The following is a 16,106-nucleotide window of genomic DNA, read 5'->3' on the forward strand; positions in this document are numbered from 1 at the left end:
TGTCTCATGCCTATTTGTTCATTTAATCCTGAAACTACCCTGTGTCTATTTGTTCATTTAATCCTGACCGCTACCCCACATTACAGGTGAGGAAACTGAGGCGGGAAGCAGGCACCATACTTGTGGGTGGCTAGACCCAGGTAGCATGCCCCCAAGCTCTGTGCTCTTAATACCCTGCTGTCTTTCGGTGACAGGTGAGCGTGTGATTCTGGATGTTCAAGGTAGCCATCCACCTGGATGGCTGGGGGCTGTGCACTGGGGTCCCCCTCTCCTGCATGAAGCCTGCTCTTGTGCAACTGGGAGGCAAGGTGCAGGCAGGCTCGGCGGAGGACCGGAGGACCACTCGCTCTGGCACCGGCCCCGCCGCGGCAGCAGGCGGGCTTACACAATGAAAGCTAATTCCTCGGTTGTAATGACTGGGAGAACTGCTGGCTTCTGACTCCTCGCATAATTACCATGAGACCTCCGTAGAGTAATTCACCAGATAATTACATGGTAGCGGGTGGGGGGTGGGATTCTTCTCTGGAAGGTAAAAAGGTAGCATTTAATTTCGAGGGGGATGCCTAATCCTATAATTACTCGGTAAAGTCCCGTATTCCCGCCAACTCGATTCCCTAGGGCCAGCCTGACCTGCAGAACCAAATCAAGCAGGAGCTCTTCCCAAGATGGAAATTTGAGGAGGGGGCAGGGGGTGGATGGGGTCTCCCAGAGCTTCTTTACATGTGAATTCTCCTTGGAGCCTCAAAGTACAACAGGAGAAATAGGCAGGGCAGGAAACAGGAAGTATTTTAATATGCTGAAGATGAAACAGCCACACAGGGAGAAATCCGTACCCCCAGGCAAATCAGCCGTTCAGTGTGGCCATCCAGGCTGGGGTCCAAACTCAGGGCATCCCAACCTCTCTGAGACCAACATCTTTATCAGTCTAAGGGGGCTGAGCCACCCTGCATCGTGCATTGTCACCACCAGTAGTGCCTAACAAATACTCCGAAACAGGCTTTAAAAAAGCAACCATTTATTGCTCATGCCTTGGCAGGGAGCTAGTAGCTCGGCTTAAGCTGTGACTCACTCACATGCCTGGTGACACGGCTGTCAGCTGGGGCAACAGGTGACTGGGCCACATGGGTCTCATCCTCCAGCAGGTGAGCCTGGGCTTGGTCACAGGCAGCTGAGCGGTTTCAAGAGCCGCAGTGGAAGTGCACAGGGCCTCTTGAGACCCAGGCTGCGAACTAGAACACAATCATTTCTGCCACATTCTATCAGCCAAAGCAGGTCCCGGGCCAGCCGAGAGTCGGGGGCGGAGGAGCGGACTGCACCCCTTGATGGGAGGGCCTGCATCACATGTAAAGGGAGGGACAGGAGCTTGGGCCCACTTCCGTAGGCACTCCACCACAGCCTGCCTCATAGGGTTATTGCAAGATTTATGAGATGCCACTCATAGGGTTCCTTGCACACGTTCCTTGCACACGTAAGTGTTCAATACAGCGAAGGTCTGCTTATTATTGTGAATAATAATAAAAGGAGGCTAGCGATAGAGATGGGCATGGACTCCTGGCACCTAATATCCAAGCCGTTGGGCTTTCCTTGCACAGAGACAGTGTGCAGTAGAAACACTGTCTGTGCACATTTGCAGACAGGATGCAAGTCCCTGTCCTACCTGCCTCTTGCTGTATGACCTGGCACACTCACTCCCCACCCAATGCATGTTGTCTGCAGCACTAGGTGGGGAAGACCCCACTCCATAGAAGCAGTGTGAGGATCAGAGTGACACTGCACGCCAGGACAAAGCTGCCCCCCACCCGTCCCCCCTACCTACATCTCAGTCTTTTCTTAAAAAAAAAAAAAAAAAAAAGATTTATTTATTTGAGACAGAGAAAGCATCCATGGCAGCAGTGGGAGGGGCAGAGGGAGAGAGAGACTCCCATGCAGACCCTCTGCTGAGCATGGAGCCGGACTCGGGCTGCTCTCACAACCCCGAGATCATGACCTGAGCTGAAATCAAGAGTTGGATGCTTAACCGAATGAGCCACCCAGGTGCCCCTCTGTCTTTTCAAATCCAAGCCCCGCTGCCCAAAGGGTTTTGTATAGCTGTATTTCCTGTTGCTTCCATTACAAGAAAAGTCACTGATTTCCTTTCTTTTTCCAAATATTACACTAAAAAAACCCCAAATATTACACTATTCACAACACAGAAATGCTTTTTTTGAACTAGATATTTCCTCACAGAGATACTGGTGCATTCCCTGCTCTACCAGGCCATGCTGGCCCACCCCCACCCCCCCATCCCCCCGCTGGACCATAACCTCACACCCTGTGGTCCTGACAATTTCTTTCTATAAATTCAGTTGTCATTATACAAGTAATTACACTCTCCTTTTGAACACTGCAGAGAAGGTAAGTCCTGCATGCCCACCACCCCCTATTGCAAGTGCCCTCCCCAGATGTCATCTTTACCTCCCCCAAACCACCACAAACACAGGCATATTTCACATCCTTCCAGACCTCTTCTTAATTAACGTATACATTAGCTTCATCAGTTCCTATGAATTTACATGTAATATATATATGTTCTCACAAAAGTGGGGCATGTAGTTGGAAGTATATATTAATTTGCAACATTCTTTTTTCACCCAAACTCTAAATACCTATCTCTATGGATGATATAGATCTGGTTCATTCTGTTTAAATGTTGTATTCTTTTTTTGCATTAAGAATTTATTTATTTATTCATGAGAGACACAGAAAGGGAGGCAGAGACACAGGCAGAAGGAGAAGCAGGCCCCCTGGGGGGAGTCTGATGTGGGACTTGATCCCGGGACCCCGGGATCACGCCCTGAGCCAAAGGCAGACATTCAACCACTGAGTCACCCAGGCGCCTCTGTTGTATAATATTCTGTAGTATGAATGGACCACACTTTATCCATCCATTCCCTAGTTGATAATAAAATACTTACCACAGCACTCCTCTAAACAAGTGTTTGGAACAGGTTTTACATCATTTAATCCCTCACGTGAACCAACCATGAGGTAGGTACCACTGTTATTTTTGTTTTGCAGCTTTGAAGGAATCATGCCACAGAGAGGGTAGATGACCTAGGTAAGGTCACACAGCACATAAGGACTGGAACCTATGTAGTCTTGCTCCAAAATTCCTGCTCTCAACCACAATGCTATGCTGCTTCTCATGGATTCTGGGTTGTCCTGGGTTTTGTTGGCTTAGGTTTTTTGCCTTTGCAAAAGTAGCCCTGCCATTTTAATTCACTCCAAGCTCTTTTCTTAGAATCAGGAATTTCCCTTTGTTGACCATATCTTTGAACTTGAGGCCAACTTGCCATTGGAAGACCCTGCCTGCAATTTGGCCCCAACCAACGGCTCAGCCTCAAAGTGCCCTTTCCCACATACCTGGGGGCCTTCCATGGATCACCCCAGGGTGTCTTCAGGGATGCTGCAGATAGTCAGAAGCCTCGGCTCTCTGCTCTGACCTGTCCCCAGGGTGGACTGTGGGCCTCTCCTCTCACCTTACCCTGTGCACCTACCAGAATGCAGGGTCATCCCTGAGGCGTGTGGAGGACCAGCTCTTGAGAGTGGACTTCACTGGTGGAGGGCGAGTAGCTCTGGCCCAAATTCGGGGCTCAGCCCGGGGCTCAGCCAGGGCAGCGTTGAGTAACCCTTTCCCAACACTGGCATCCCTGAGACTAGAAACACTGAAGTGACCTTTGGGTCACTAAAGGGCCAAAAGTGTGTACCAAGGCAGGATGGAAGAAGGTAAGGAGGCACATTCTGGAAATTCTAAGTGCCTCAGTACTAGGTACATAAGGCAGGGAGAAAGAGGAGCCTGGGAGGGGTGGAGGGGCAGAGGCTAAATCAGGGATACCTGAATGCCAGGCCCAATTCTGCAAGCCCCTCGAAATGATGGAGCAAGGAGGTTGGACCGGCAAGAAGGGGGTCGCAGGAAAGGACATGGTCTGAGGTGGAGAGGAGCAGAACTGAGTGGGTGCCGAAGAGTTTGCCAGATGCGAGACAGGGAACAAGGCAAAAGCCCGCAGGTCAGCAGGAGACGAGGCATGGGGTCTGAGAGCCATATGTAGCAAACAGCACAGGCTCCGTCCTGCATTGGCTAGGAGCTGCGGAGGTGTGCGAGCAGGGATAGGAGCTGCGGGCACTGGGATCAGGAAGATTTCTCCAGGTGAGGAAGAAGTGGAGGCAGATAATAGCTCCACGGAGGGGGCTGGGGCAGAGCTCCACTCCTGGGTGCCACAGGGAAAACAGCCTGATAGAGCTTCTGCAGAGAGAGGCACGTCGCACAGGGTGAGTGTCCTCTGCCCCCATTTCCCCGGCTCTAATCCTCTTGACTTTGCCTTGAGTCCAGTGGTTTGTGGGGCAGAGCCTTCCAGAAACGTGTTGAAATTAGCTCCGTGTATGGTGCTCTGCTGCCAGTAGGTAGCAGAGGGGCCCCTGCAGGCCCAGCCCCTCCTCAAGAGTCACCCCATCACTCCCAGATGGTTCTGTGGCCATCGCAGAGGGCATCACCCTTTTCTCACCCCCTATCAAACAGGGGGGTGTGGCCCTAGCACACGGCAGGTGCTTCACAATTACTTCCGAAGTGCCATTCCCTTACACAGGCTGCAGGCAGAGTTCTGGAGTGTCTTGGCTTAGCCCCAGCCAGGACGGAAAAGAATGACCAGGTCCCCTGGAAAGAAAGGTTAGCATTCTGTTAGCCAACATCACATGGCCATTGCAATGTTAGCTGCCTTCATGAAGACAAAGACGGGTCTCTCTTGATTGAGACATTTGCTGGGTGTCTTGGGGCAGGCTGGTCCTGAGATAAGGGCCAAGTTTAAGTCATATATTTAGGAGGTGGATCTAGGTAGCACCAGTAGGGAAATGGGGCTGAGACGAGGAAGGGAAAGAGACCGATGCTGTGCAGCCTCAAACAAGTCACCTAAGCTCTCTGATCTTTGTTTCTCAGTAGAACTAGGTACAGTAATATCTCTCTGAGAGGACTGGGGGGAGGTTAAAGGGAAGTGCCTGGCATAAACAAGTAGGTCATTATGTTGCAGTGCTGGAAGCCCTCTAAGCATCGAGGACTAGCCAAGCCCCACAGCAAAGGATATGACTACACCCCAGGTATGCAGCGCTGCATGGGATATGCACGGTTGCTGACCACTGCCAGGCCTGGGGCTCTTTCAGCTTTGCCCAGTGGGTTCTGCCCTCCGGGCTCCATGCAGGTCCAAGGACATGAGCTTCCTTGGGGACCCCGGGACTCCTTGGAACCCCCAGTGGATAGTAGGGGAGGGAAGGGGAAGGCTTTTCATCCTGAGCTCTGCTGGTCTTTTCAGACTCCACGTGGGTAGAGGTCAGTCCACACCACTTCCAACCAGGAGTGCTCCAAGGTTGAGTGGGCACAGCCATGAGGTCATCTGGGCAGGGGGACTGGAATCCTGGGGTCCATCTAATACCCGAGTCAGTGAGAGAATGCCTCACCAGTCGCTCTGCGACCTTGGCAACGTCCTTAGCCCTTCTGTACCTCCTTCTCAACATCTGTTAAATGGGGCTGCCAACTTTACCTACCTTCAGAGGGGAACTGAGCTCCTCCATGTAAAGAGTCCAGGCCCACAGTAAGTGTCCAGAAAATGCTGGCTGATAGTGCTAGGTGCTGGAGGATTGGTCAGGGTCCCAGGTGCCAGGACCACTGAGGGGCGGGAGCCTCAAGGCAGGTGGGGACAGACAATGTGCCTGTGGCTGACTTCATCAGGAGCACTAGGGAGTGCATGACACCCCAGGGGCACAGCCAAGAAGGGGCTGCCAGGTGAGCTGAGGAAGGAGGAGGGGGGTGTTCTGGGCCCCAAGCAGGCCTAGGCTCCAAGATATGTATGTGACCCACACGTGGTCAGCAGTGTCCTATGGCTGGCATGTCTAATCCCTGACACAGAAGATTTCATTGGTCCTCACAAGGCTCTGTCAGGTGGACAGAATCAGCCCATGTCTCAGATAAAGAAACCGAGGCACAGGCAGGTCAGATGCTCACTGGCTAGCAGAGCCATGATCCTTCCCAGAGAGCCTGCCTGAGGGTCTGTGCTCCTCTCACTCACTGCTTTGGAAAAGGGGGAGGGGCACTCTCCAGAAGTTGTTCCCTCCCCTGCCTCCACCCAGGATCCCACATCTCCTCCTTAGTCCTTGCCCCAGGCTCCACCTCTTCCCTAACCACCACCCCCCAGGCTCCATTTCCTGCCTGGTCCCCTCCCCCAGGGTCCCTTTCCTCCCTTGTCACCCTCAAAGCACCATCCTGCCCCCAGGCTCCATCTGCCCCCCCCATCTCCCGCCAGAGTGCCCCTTGTTCTCTGCATCTTTCCCTGAATGCACTCCCTCTGCAGCCAACTCTTCCTTGACTAAGCTGGGTCTCTGAGTTCAAGCATTGGCCCCGGGGGTGGGGGGGTGGTCCCTGACCCAGAGGGATGAAGAGAGACCTCAGGAGTGTTATCGGCCTTACCTCCCCTTTGTCCCAGGACCTGCTGGGCCTGGGCCCTATTTAGCCTGCTCTGCTTCCAACCCGGGCTCTCCACCCCTGCCTGCCTGCTGCAGAAGGGGGTGGGCAGGAAAGCTACTTCCTTCCAGGCCCACGGCTCCACATCAAACCCGTCCTCATTAAGAAGCACTGCGTGTGCCAGGGTGACATCTTTATTCGTGCGCCCGGAGACTTCAAAGCCTTCAGGAGATCTCCTCGGTGGATTAGACATGAAAAATGTCGGAGATGAGATGGAGCAAAGAAGCAGGCAGCCGCTCCAGGCGTTAATTAGGCAGGGGGTGGGGGCCCACAGGACAGGACATGTACCCGGGGCTCCTCAGCCTCCAGCCCAGGGTAGGGGGTGCCAAGGGCTGGCGTGTCTAGGGCAGGGAAGTCCAGCCTACTGCAGGCTCTCTAAGGCTTCGACCCCAGCTGCCTGTGGGCCAGGCCTTTCCCCATGGGACAATTCACTCTACAGTGACCGTGACCAAGCAGCTCCCCCACTGGCCCACAGATGTGGGCTTTCCCTTGCCCAGGGAAGGTCCTTGAGGCTGTGGGTGGCAGGTGAAGAAGAAGGAGGCACAGGCAGTCTAGGGAGGCAGGAAGGAGCAGTCCCAAACCCTGTGCTAAGTTCTCCAGGAGAGACAGGTCCAGGAGGCCATGCGAGCGAGGATGCCAGGCAGAGGGGACAGCACATGAAAGCTGTTCTCTCACTGGAGGGCCACCAGCGGGATCCAAACTGAGATGGACCAGGACAAGGAAGCCACGGGTGGTCTTCGGGATGGGGCAGTGTGGTCACTGTTGGGGTCTTGAGGATGCTTTGAGGGCCCGGCTGGAGCTGGTGCTGGGGCAGAGGTCTGAGGCCTGGAGAGCCATCAGGATATGGGGTGGTCCTGGTAAAAGACATGGACCTGAAGTGAGGAGCAGCCACAGGCATACAGAGGGGGCAGCGGGGAGGGAACCATCAGGTGAGGGGGTCCTGACTGATGTCCAGACTCCTGGAACCAGACAGAAGCTGGGCTGTCCCCCAACTGAGGCCAGGAAGAAAGGACAGGTATGGAGAGGATGCTGAGCCTGGTCTGGGGCCTGCTGGCTTGGAGGTGCTCCAGGATACCTGGTGAGATGGTCAGAGGTGGGGGAGTTTTGGAACCAGGGCTCAGGGGAGGCACGAGAAAGGGTGGGTGGCCCATCATCCACACACACAAGATTAAGGGCTGTGGGGGCAGGGCAGACTCTCTAAATGTCCTGTCTCCAAGGAGACTGTCTGAGGCCTCCACGGGTGCTGGGAAAGAGGTGAGCAGCCAAGCCTGGGGACGCAGAGGGCACGGTCTAACCAAGCCGAGGAACAAAGTGAGGGGCCCCAAAAAGGACCATCATCAGACCGAGGTGCCAGGGGGGACCTGAGCCCTGGCAAAGCAAGGGCACCATCTGTTTTAAAGGCCGAGGTGCAGACATGCCCCCCGTCCCCACCATGGTCCTTGCGCAGTGTCCGGGAAAGGGAGATGCTAAGACCCTGGGTGCTTCCCAAAACATTTCCTAGGGGGATGGGGAGAGGAAGCCTGACAGCTCAGGGGGCAACCGAGAAACGAGAAACGAATGTCTTTGAGCTTTCCTGGGCCTGCTAGATGGGGAGCGGGGGTGGGGTGGGGGGTAAATGTTTCATACATTAGCTTTCTCTCCCCCCTAGGGTAGGAAGGGGGAAATGGAGCTACTGATTGGCCCATTTGGGTGTCAGCTTTGATTTGGTGCGTGTCACCTGGGTGACTAATTGGAAAAAAACGCAGTCTCTGATCAAGAGGTGGCCTCAGAGTCTCCTGGCAGGTGATGAGGAATCTGTGGGGATCTCGGTGGGGATGGTGGTGCTGCTACTGGCTGAGGGGCAGCCACTCCAGGACAGGCCGACAGAATGTGTGGCTGTGCTCACGCCCCACATAAAACTCTCCCCTGCTCCCCCCACACCCCTGAAGGGCAGGGCATTGAAGGCAAGTGACTCTGCTTTTCCTGCTGGGGGGCAGGCAAAGGGCGACTGTCTCCAATCCTGGGGTACCCTGCACTGCTGCCGCCGGGTGAAGCCCCACACTGCGGCTACCACCCTCTGAGCCGCCTGCGAGCAGGGCCCATGCCAGGGCATCTGTGCTTCTGCTGGCATCTGTTCCCGCCTTCTGTCCAGGTTAAGTCCCCTCTCAGGTGAGCTGATGGAGCAGGGCTCTAGATGAACCAGATGGCCAATGCGAGTGCTGTAGCTCCCAGGGGCTCATGTGACCCAGGCAGAGGCATTCAGAGGCCGAGAATATTCGACTAAGATTTTGCCACACTTTTGGGAAAGAGGAGTCTCTTCCTTTTCACTAGGGGGTCACTAAGCTAGTAGGAGGCGGACAAGGAAATCATCAGTGCTTGAAGCAGGTTGGGTTCTCCAGGAAGTCAACTCTCAGGCAGATTTCAGTGAACAGGATGTTCATTAAAGAGGGTCCTGAGGATCAGGTCTTCAGAAGGCTGGTGAAGACGGAAGGGTGAGCAGAGGGAGAAGTGACAGCCTCAGCCACCCCCTGGGGATCCCTGGAGCTCAAGTGGCCCCTTCAGGATTGTCCTGAGTTGGGCTGAGTTGGCCGAGCCTTTTCTTCTCCCCATCATCAGCCATTGGGTCTGGGCCACCCAGGCAAAGTATGTGACCTCAGGCAAGACAGTTCTTGGCCGGCAGAGCAGGAGTTGAGAACGGTCAGCTCGACGGCCCTTCCAGCAGCCGAAGGGCGATGCGTCCTTCATCAGCAGGGCTTCTGTGCATACGGGGTCCACCAGGCAGCCACCTCTGTTACCCCTGGGGAAGGAATGAATGAAATCCAGGCCAAAGCCGAGGTAAGAAATGGAACCATGTTGAGACTCAAAGACCTTGTTTGAACTCCTAGCTTCTGCACTGCTTGGTGCATCTGAACTTTTTGCTTAAGCCAGTTTGAATTGGGTTTCTGTCCCTTGTCAATGAGAGAGGAGGACACTAAACCAAGCTTAGTCTAACTAGTCATTTTAGGGCTTAGCTAGAAAGGACGTGTGATGACAAGGACTGGGGAGCAGGGAGCCATCCCGGCGTCAGGAAGGAGCACACTGGAGCTTAGGTCAGAGGCAGCACAAGTGACGGCCAGGGCATCTGAAGCAGGCCAGGGTGGGGGCGGGAGAGGGTAGGCACACCAAGAAGGGAAGCAGGATGCACAGAGCTGGAGGGATGCCCGCAGGTACCCACCACACCCTCCAACCCTGCCTCCCAGGGTCCAGGGGTGCAGCACTGAGTGATGCAGACACTGGCTGAGGAGAGACCCCCGTTCCCAGGGCTGCAGTAGTTGCTTCAGGGGGTGGGAGGGTCACCCTAACAGGACCAGCCAGGGTCCAGGTACATCGGACCCAAGAGTTCTGTGGGAGCTGAGATCTCTGGCCAAGACCCACTGTCCACTTCTCTCTCCATCCCACTTCCTTCGTGTGGTCACCACCCAACCCCACCCACCTCCTCTGCGTGTCCTCCACTTCAACCCAATTAAAAGCAGGCTTCACCCTGTTGAACCTCCAGGCTTGTGCCCTCTGGGTCAGACCTTTTGGGCCAGGAGAACCTCCTGGGGGACAGGGCTTGGTCCCCAGCCATGTCTGATTGCTCTGTCACCCACATCTTCTCAACAGGCTCAGCACACCTGCATGTGCCTTTGTTTAGGAGTGTCAGGGAGAGGTGTGGGCTCAGAGAGGGGCGAGAGGGGAGGGGAAGTTCCATGGCAGGGATACATAAAGGAAAACAAAGTTCCTGGGTGGTGCAGTCAGTTAAGCATCTGCTTTTGGCTCAGGTCATGATCTTGGGGTCCTGAGATCAAGCCCCACATTCCATTCCCCGCTCAGTGGGGAGCCTGCTTCCCCCCTCCCTCTGCCCTTCCCCCAGCTCATTCTCTCTCTCTCTCTCTTTCAAATAAATAAAATCTTAAAAAAGAAAGAAAACAAAGTTCAGCTCAAACCAATGATCAAATCCTCAAGGCTTTGTGTAGGATGCCGAGCAATGTGGCTCAGAATTAAGGGAGAGAGCAAAGAGATGGGGAGGTGGGAAGGTGGATGGGTGGCTGCTTTAGCTGTTCCTCAACACCAGGCTGTGTGCCAGGCTTGCCACCGTGTTACTTTGAATGCCCACCCAGCAACCCTCATGGTGGGTTCTGTTCATTCCCTTTTAGGAACTGGCTTGTCTGAAGACCACTCAGCGACTTCATGGCTGTTTCCTTCACAGCAGGGAGTTGTGGGGCGGGGGCAGTATTTGGAGTGAAGTTATAACAAGAGACAGAGAAATAAATCTGCGAGAATGATTAAGTGATTCCCAGAACGAGTCTCCAAAATTACAGATTATCCCAGCTGGAAAGATTCTGGAGTCACAGACTCAACATCCCATTTCACAGAAGGGTAACTGAGCTTCTAAGTCGGCCCCACGTCCTCAAATAAATGACAGGACCAAGCTTAAAACCCCAGTCTCTAGCCTACTAGCCAGAGGCTCTAGACAGCCCCTGCTTGAGCTTCTGCTCCTCCTTCCGGAGACTCCGCCATCCCTCCCTGGGTCGGTGAAGGGGGAGAGGTCTGCAGAAGGCCCTTCTGACTGAGCTCTGATCTGCCTTTCTTCTGTTCAACCCCATCGTCTTTTGTAATTAGAAAATCAATTACTTTTTCTGAAAGAAACATGCCTGGTTCTAGAGAGGTGGATAAGAGGTTGGGAGTTGTCCTAGGCCTGGCGGGTGGAGAACCAGTGCCCTATCAGCCAGGCCAGGTGGCTGGGCCCACAGGTGTGTGTGGGGGGGTTGGGGTGGGGGAGTTGCAGAGAGGGGTGCACCAGCAGGGCAGCCACCTGGCTACTGCAATCCAGCAGCCAAGAAAGCAGAATCCAAGCACCTTTGGAAGAGGACCCCTTGGATTCGCACCCCACAGGGCGAACGGGCCTAAAAGGGACCCTCCTCGTGCCGCCGCCCTTTATGTGTGGGAACTGACAGTGTCCATCCAGCTGTGCCTGTCTGCTTAGAGTATGCAAGGCCAGGGCTCCCAGCGAGGTCCCCCACCTCTCTCCATCACTCACCCTACCCCAGCCATCAGCCTGTGCCCCCTCCCACCACAGGGCCTTTGCCCGGCCACTGTCTGCACAGAGACATCATTACCCCCAGGGCCTACTCCTGGGATCTCTGCTCATCAGGTCATGAGCAACCACTCCACCACACCCCACCTGGATTCCCTTCTCCCCCCTCTGCTGTGGTTTCTTCTAGAGCATATACAACCTTTTTTTTTTTTAATGCATTTATTTATTCACGAGAGGCACAGAGAGAGGGGCAGAAACACAGGCAGAGGGAGAAGCAGGCTCCATGCAGGGAGCCCGATGCAGGACTCGATCCCAGGACCCCGGGATCATGCCCTGAGCCGAAGGCAGAAGCTCAACCCCTGAGCCACCCAGGCGTCCCCACATACAACCTCTAACATACTACAAAACTCCTATCTCCTACCTCCACGACTGGGATGCAGACTCAGCCCTGATAACAGACTCGGGATAAAAAATCTTGATGCAGATCTGGCACCCTGGCTGTGGGAAGGCCACAGTCAGCCCTGGAGAGGGGCTAGCCTTGTCAGTGTTTGCCTGGAGCTTACTTCCCTGTGCCATGCCCAGCTCATTGAAAGTCGCCGGCACATGGGGCTATGAAGCAAAACACAGAACGCAGTGCTCCTCAGAGAGCATTGTGATGAAGACGGTTGGAACCCAGGATAGATCCCCCAGAGGAGGGAATCTTGGAGGTCAAAAGGCAGGCAGCAAGAGCCAGCCCCAGTCCCTGCGTTGGGAGTCTACTCCATGCCACCTGCAGAGATCTGATTGTGTCTGGATTAAGGAAACCGTCCTCAACATAGTTGGTATCCTTGCCTGCTGGCAGGCACACCATCTCCCCAGAGGCTCCCCAGGCTCCCTCCCACCTGTGCTGGTCTACAGAGAAGGTCCCTTCACTGATGAACACCACCTGGTGGAAATACCTGGGAGGTTACACCTGCCACTTGGTCACACCCCCATGACAGTAGGCAGCCAGGCCTGTGGTCACCTGGTCCAGGGAAGTTCAAAAGTCCGGCACCCTCCCCTCAAGACAGTACAACTCCAATGAGATTTATTCTTCAGAACTCTCCCCTGGTCCAACCCCAGTGGAGTGGTAAGTTCATTAGAAAGGAAATAGAAGTTTTCAATCGTATTAGTTAGAAGATGGTCATTATCACTTATAATAATATATACACACATGCAATAAGCTGTCATTTTCCCCTATTAGATTGGTGAATACAAAAAGGTTTGCTAATACACTGATGGGAATGCAGGCAAAGAGACACACCACCCTCCATGCAGGAGGCCTTGGCATACCTGTCCACATTACAGACACACCTGCCTGTACCCAGCATTCGCTTCTGAGAAGTTCGCCTGTGGGGATACAAGGACTTGAACTCGGAGATGTATGTACATAGACAGCAGGCAGCAGAGGACAGAGAAACAATCTCAGCGCCCATCCAAAGGGGTTGGCCAGGTGAGTTGCAACATACCTATAAAAGAGAGCCCTCCACAGCCACTTCGAAAAGAAGGAAGCAGATCTCTATGTGTGAATATGGAATAATCAGGCATGAAGACTCTGAAAATTAAAAGGCATGAGGTAAAACACCCTGTAGGACGTGCTACTGCTGGTGTGTGTGGGGGGGGGATATAGGTTTGTGTGTCTGTGCAAAATATCTCCAGAAAGATGCTCATGAAATCAGGTTCCTGATCTCAGAGATGAGTCGCCATCTCTGAGATCAGGAACCAGCTGTCAAAGGTGGAAGACAGCACTGTATTTTGACTCTCACTTATATGACCTTTCCAAGAAAAAAAGTTTTAACAGTGTAGAATAGTAACAGATGTTTGAGACCCTGGGGAGGAGAGCACAGTGCCAGGAAGCCGCAAGGAGGGTCCTGAGCCTGATTTGGCAGGACAACCGGCAGTGGTACCCGAGCTGCCCAGAGGAGCCTGGGAAGAAGGAGGGGCAGGAGCTGCTCCTACCAGCAGAAACTGAGTATACTTAGGGGTGGGCATATTAGGGGATCAGCCCTCAAGAGGGTTCCCACCAGAGGTAAGCATATTCAGGTGCTAAGGGATGATCTGGAAAGATCCACAGGTGGGGTGGAGAGGGGATCCCAGGGATAGGACTCCACCTCAAGGACCTCAGGTCATAGCCCCTTCCACACACATGTACCTTCTACTTAAAACACCTCACGGGCTGCCCATGGTCACTCTCAGAATAAAGATGAAAGCCCTTCCCAAGGTCTACAGGGCTCTGTGTGGTCGGCCTGGCCTCTCGTGTGGCCACAACCCTATCCTGCCCCCACCCCCCTGTGCATATGCCCCAGGGTCACCTGCCTGGAACCCACCAAGCCCCTTCCACCACAGGCTCTCCTGGGAGGCTTTTCCTCACCTTCTCCACTGGCACCACCCCACCAGGTTAACTCCTGTTCATCCTTCATGGAAGCTCAGGCATCACCACTTCAGGAAGTGGCCTCCCTTGCAAGCACACACACTCACCTCTGAGACGCTTGCTGGTGCTTCTAATAGTCATTTGTGCAAGCCTTGAAGCCATGTCTGTCTCCCCACACATGACCATTCACTCCAGAAAGACAGAGAGCACCTACTTTTTTTCTATTCTTTTCTATTCTATTCTATTCTATTCTATTCTATTCTATTCTATTCTATTCTATTCTAATTTTATTCTATTCTATCTGTTCTATTCTGTTCAACTCTTTTCTATCTTGTTCTATCCTATCCTATCCCATCCCATCCTACTCTATCCTATCCTATCTTATTCTGTTCTATTCTTTTCTATTCTAACACACTCAAGCACACATACAGGCCATAGAGTGCAGCTCACTGAATTTCTACACACCCATGTAAACATGACTACACTCCAGCAATTTCTCATGTCACCCCCCTCAAGGGTGACCACCATTCTGACTTCCACCAACTTAGATTCACGCTGCCAGCTTTTAAGCTTTCTACATATTTAGTCATAGAGCAGGTGCTCTGTGTGAGGTAGGATCCGTTTTGTCAAGGGTGGCTGTGGGCCGTCCGTTCCCAGTGCCATGTAAGAACCCACTGTACCGATATACCAAAGCCAATGGGCTTGGGAGCTGCTTCTGGTCTGGGGTCATGATGGATAACACTGCTATGCATGTTCTCATACAAGCCTTTTGATACACATGTGTAGACATTCTGTTGCTGTAGACTCAGGCATGCAATTGCCAGGTAGTGAGATAAAGGTGTGCTCGCTTTAGTAAGCAGCGGAAGGCCACACGGTTTCCAGTGTGGGTGCCCCAGGTCACACTCCTGCCTACACAGGGGTGGGGACGGCAGGAGGCTCCACGTCCTCGGCCGCACTGTCCTCTTGGGGGCTGTTCTCTTCACCTAGCCATTCTGACGAGTGGTCATGGGCCTTCAGTGGATCACATCAGTTTTTACTCACTCTTTATCTCCATGCCTGACACCATGGGTAGACATTTAATAAGTATTTGTCAAAGAGAGGAGAGGGGAAGGAGACAGAATGGGAGAGAGGGAAGGCAGGAGAGAGGGAGGGAAGGAAAGGAGGGGCTGTCTCTTAAATTGGTTTGCTTCTGCCTCTGAACCACGAAGCCAGCAGGCTCCATGGATCTGGCAAGAATGCCCTCAGCCCTGGGGACAACTCCTCAGGCAGAGATCAGAAGTCTAGAACAACATAGGCACTTTGATCTCTCTCTTGCTAAGATGGAAACATTCCTGGAGGATGGGCAGGAGGTGGACACTTCTGGACCAGCACAGCCTCCCCAGGAAGGAGCGAAGTCAGGAAGATGAAGAGAAATGGTCCAGGTGGCACCTCTCAGGCTGGGAACAGAAAGCAGAGAGAATCAAAGGCGTCTCCAGAACAACCCTGGCCGGGGAGGCGGGGACAGAGGCCGGGGAGCCTCTTGAGGAGGCCACAGGTCCGGGCCTCCCCTCCCCTCTGTTCCCCAGGCACACAGCGGAATTGGACAGAGGGAAGGCAGAAGGGAAGGGTGCAGTTCAGGCCTCGGCGTCGAGGGAGAGAGGGAGCGCAGGTCAGGCCAGGGAAGGGCCGCGTGGGCCTAGGCGTCCTGCGTGCATGTGTGTGTGCCCCAACGCGGGTGCATGTGCCTGCGTGTGTTTAATTTAAACTTCAACAAAAGAAAGCAAAGATGGCCTTAGTAATATCCATGAAAGGAACATACTGAACACCGTGCAGAGGCTCGGGGTGAAACAGCACTAACAAGCTCAGGACTCCCTTCCAAAGCCCTGGCCGTGCGCCGGGCCGTGTGCTCACTGCTTACTACGTGCTGATGAGCTTCCTCACAGCTCTGCTCAGTGGACACTATTCCACCCCACCTCTGAGATGAGAAAACAGAGGCACACCCAGGGGAGCCACACAAGCAGCACAGAGTGGCCCCCATCCAGGGCTTGAGCCGCTGCCGTCCAGCTCCAGAGTCTACACTCCTGGAGAATCACGAGAAGATGCAATTAATCGTGATTTTCCCTTTTACTCACACTTTTATATGCCAAATAGCTACAAAA

At 53.8% G+C, this 16,106-nt stretch overlaps 1 long non-coding RNA gene across 2 annotated transcripts; it reads left to right on the plus strand.

Moving 5' to 3' along the window:
• The first annotated feature begins 12,266 nt into the window (after nucleotides 1-12,266).
• Nucleotides 12,267-16,106, plus strand: LOC111091223. Of its 2 annotated transcripts, XR_005374513.1 has the most exons (3): nucleotides 12,267-12,687; nucleotides 12,802-13,050; nucleotides 15,288-16,106. It is a non-coding gene; the product is annotated as an uncharacterized LOC111091223 (long non-coding RNA). The 2 variants fall into 2 exon arrangements; XR_005374512.1 differs by lacking the exon at nucleotides 15,288-16,106 and having other exon boundaries at nucleotides 12,802-13,184.

Source organism: Canis lupus, chromosome 20 (assembly GCF_011100685.1).
Source record: "Canis lupus familiaris isolate Mischka breed German Shepherd chromosome 20, alternate assembly UU_Cfam_GSD_1.0, whole genome shotgun sequence".
NCBI classification, from domain to species: domain Eukaryota; kingdom Metazoa; phylum Chordata; class Mammalia; order Carnivora; family Canidae; genus Canis; species Canis lupus.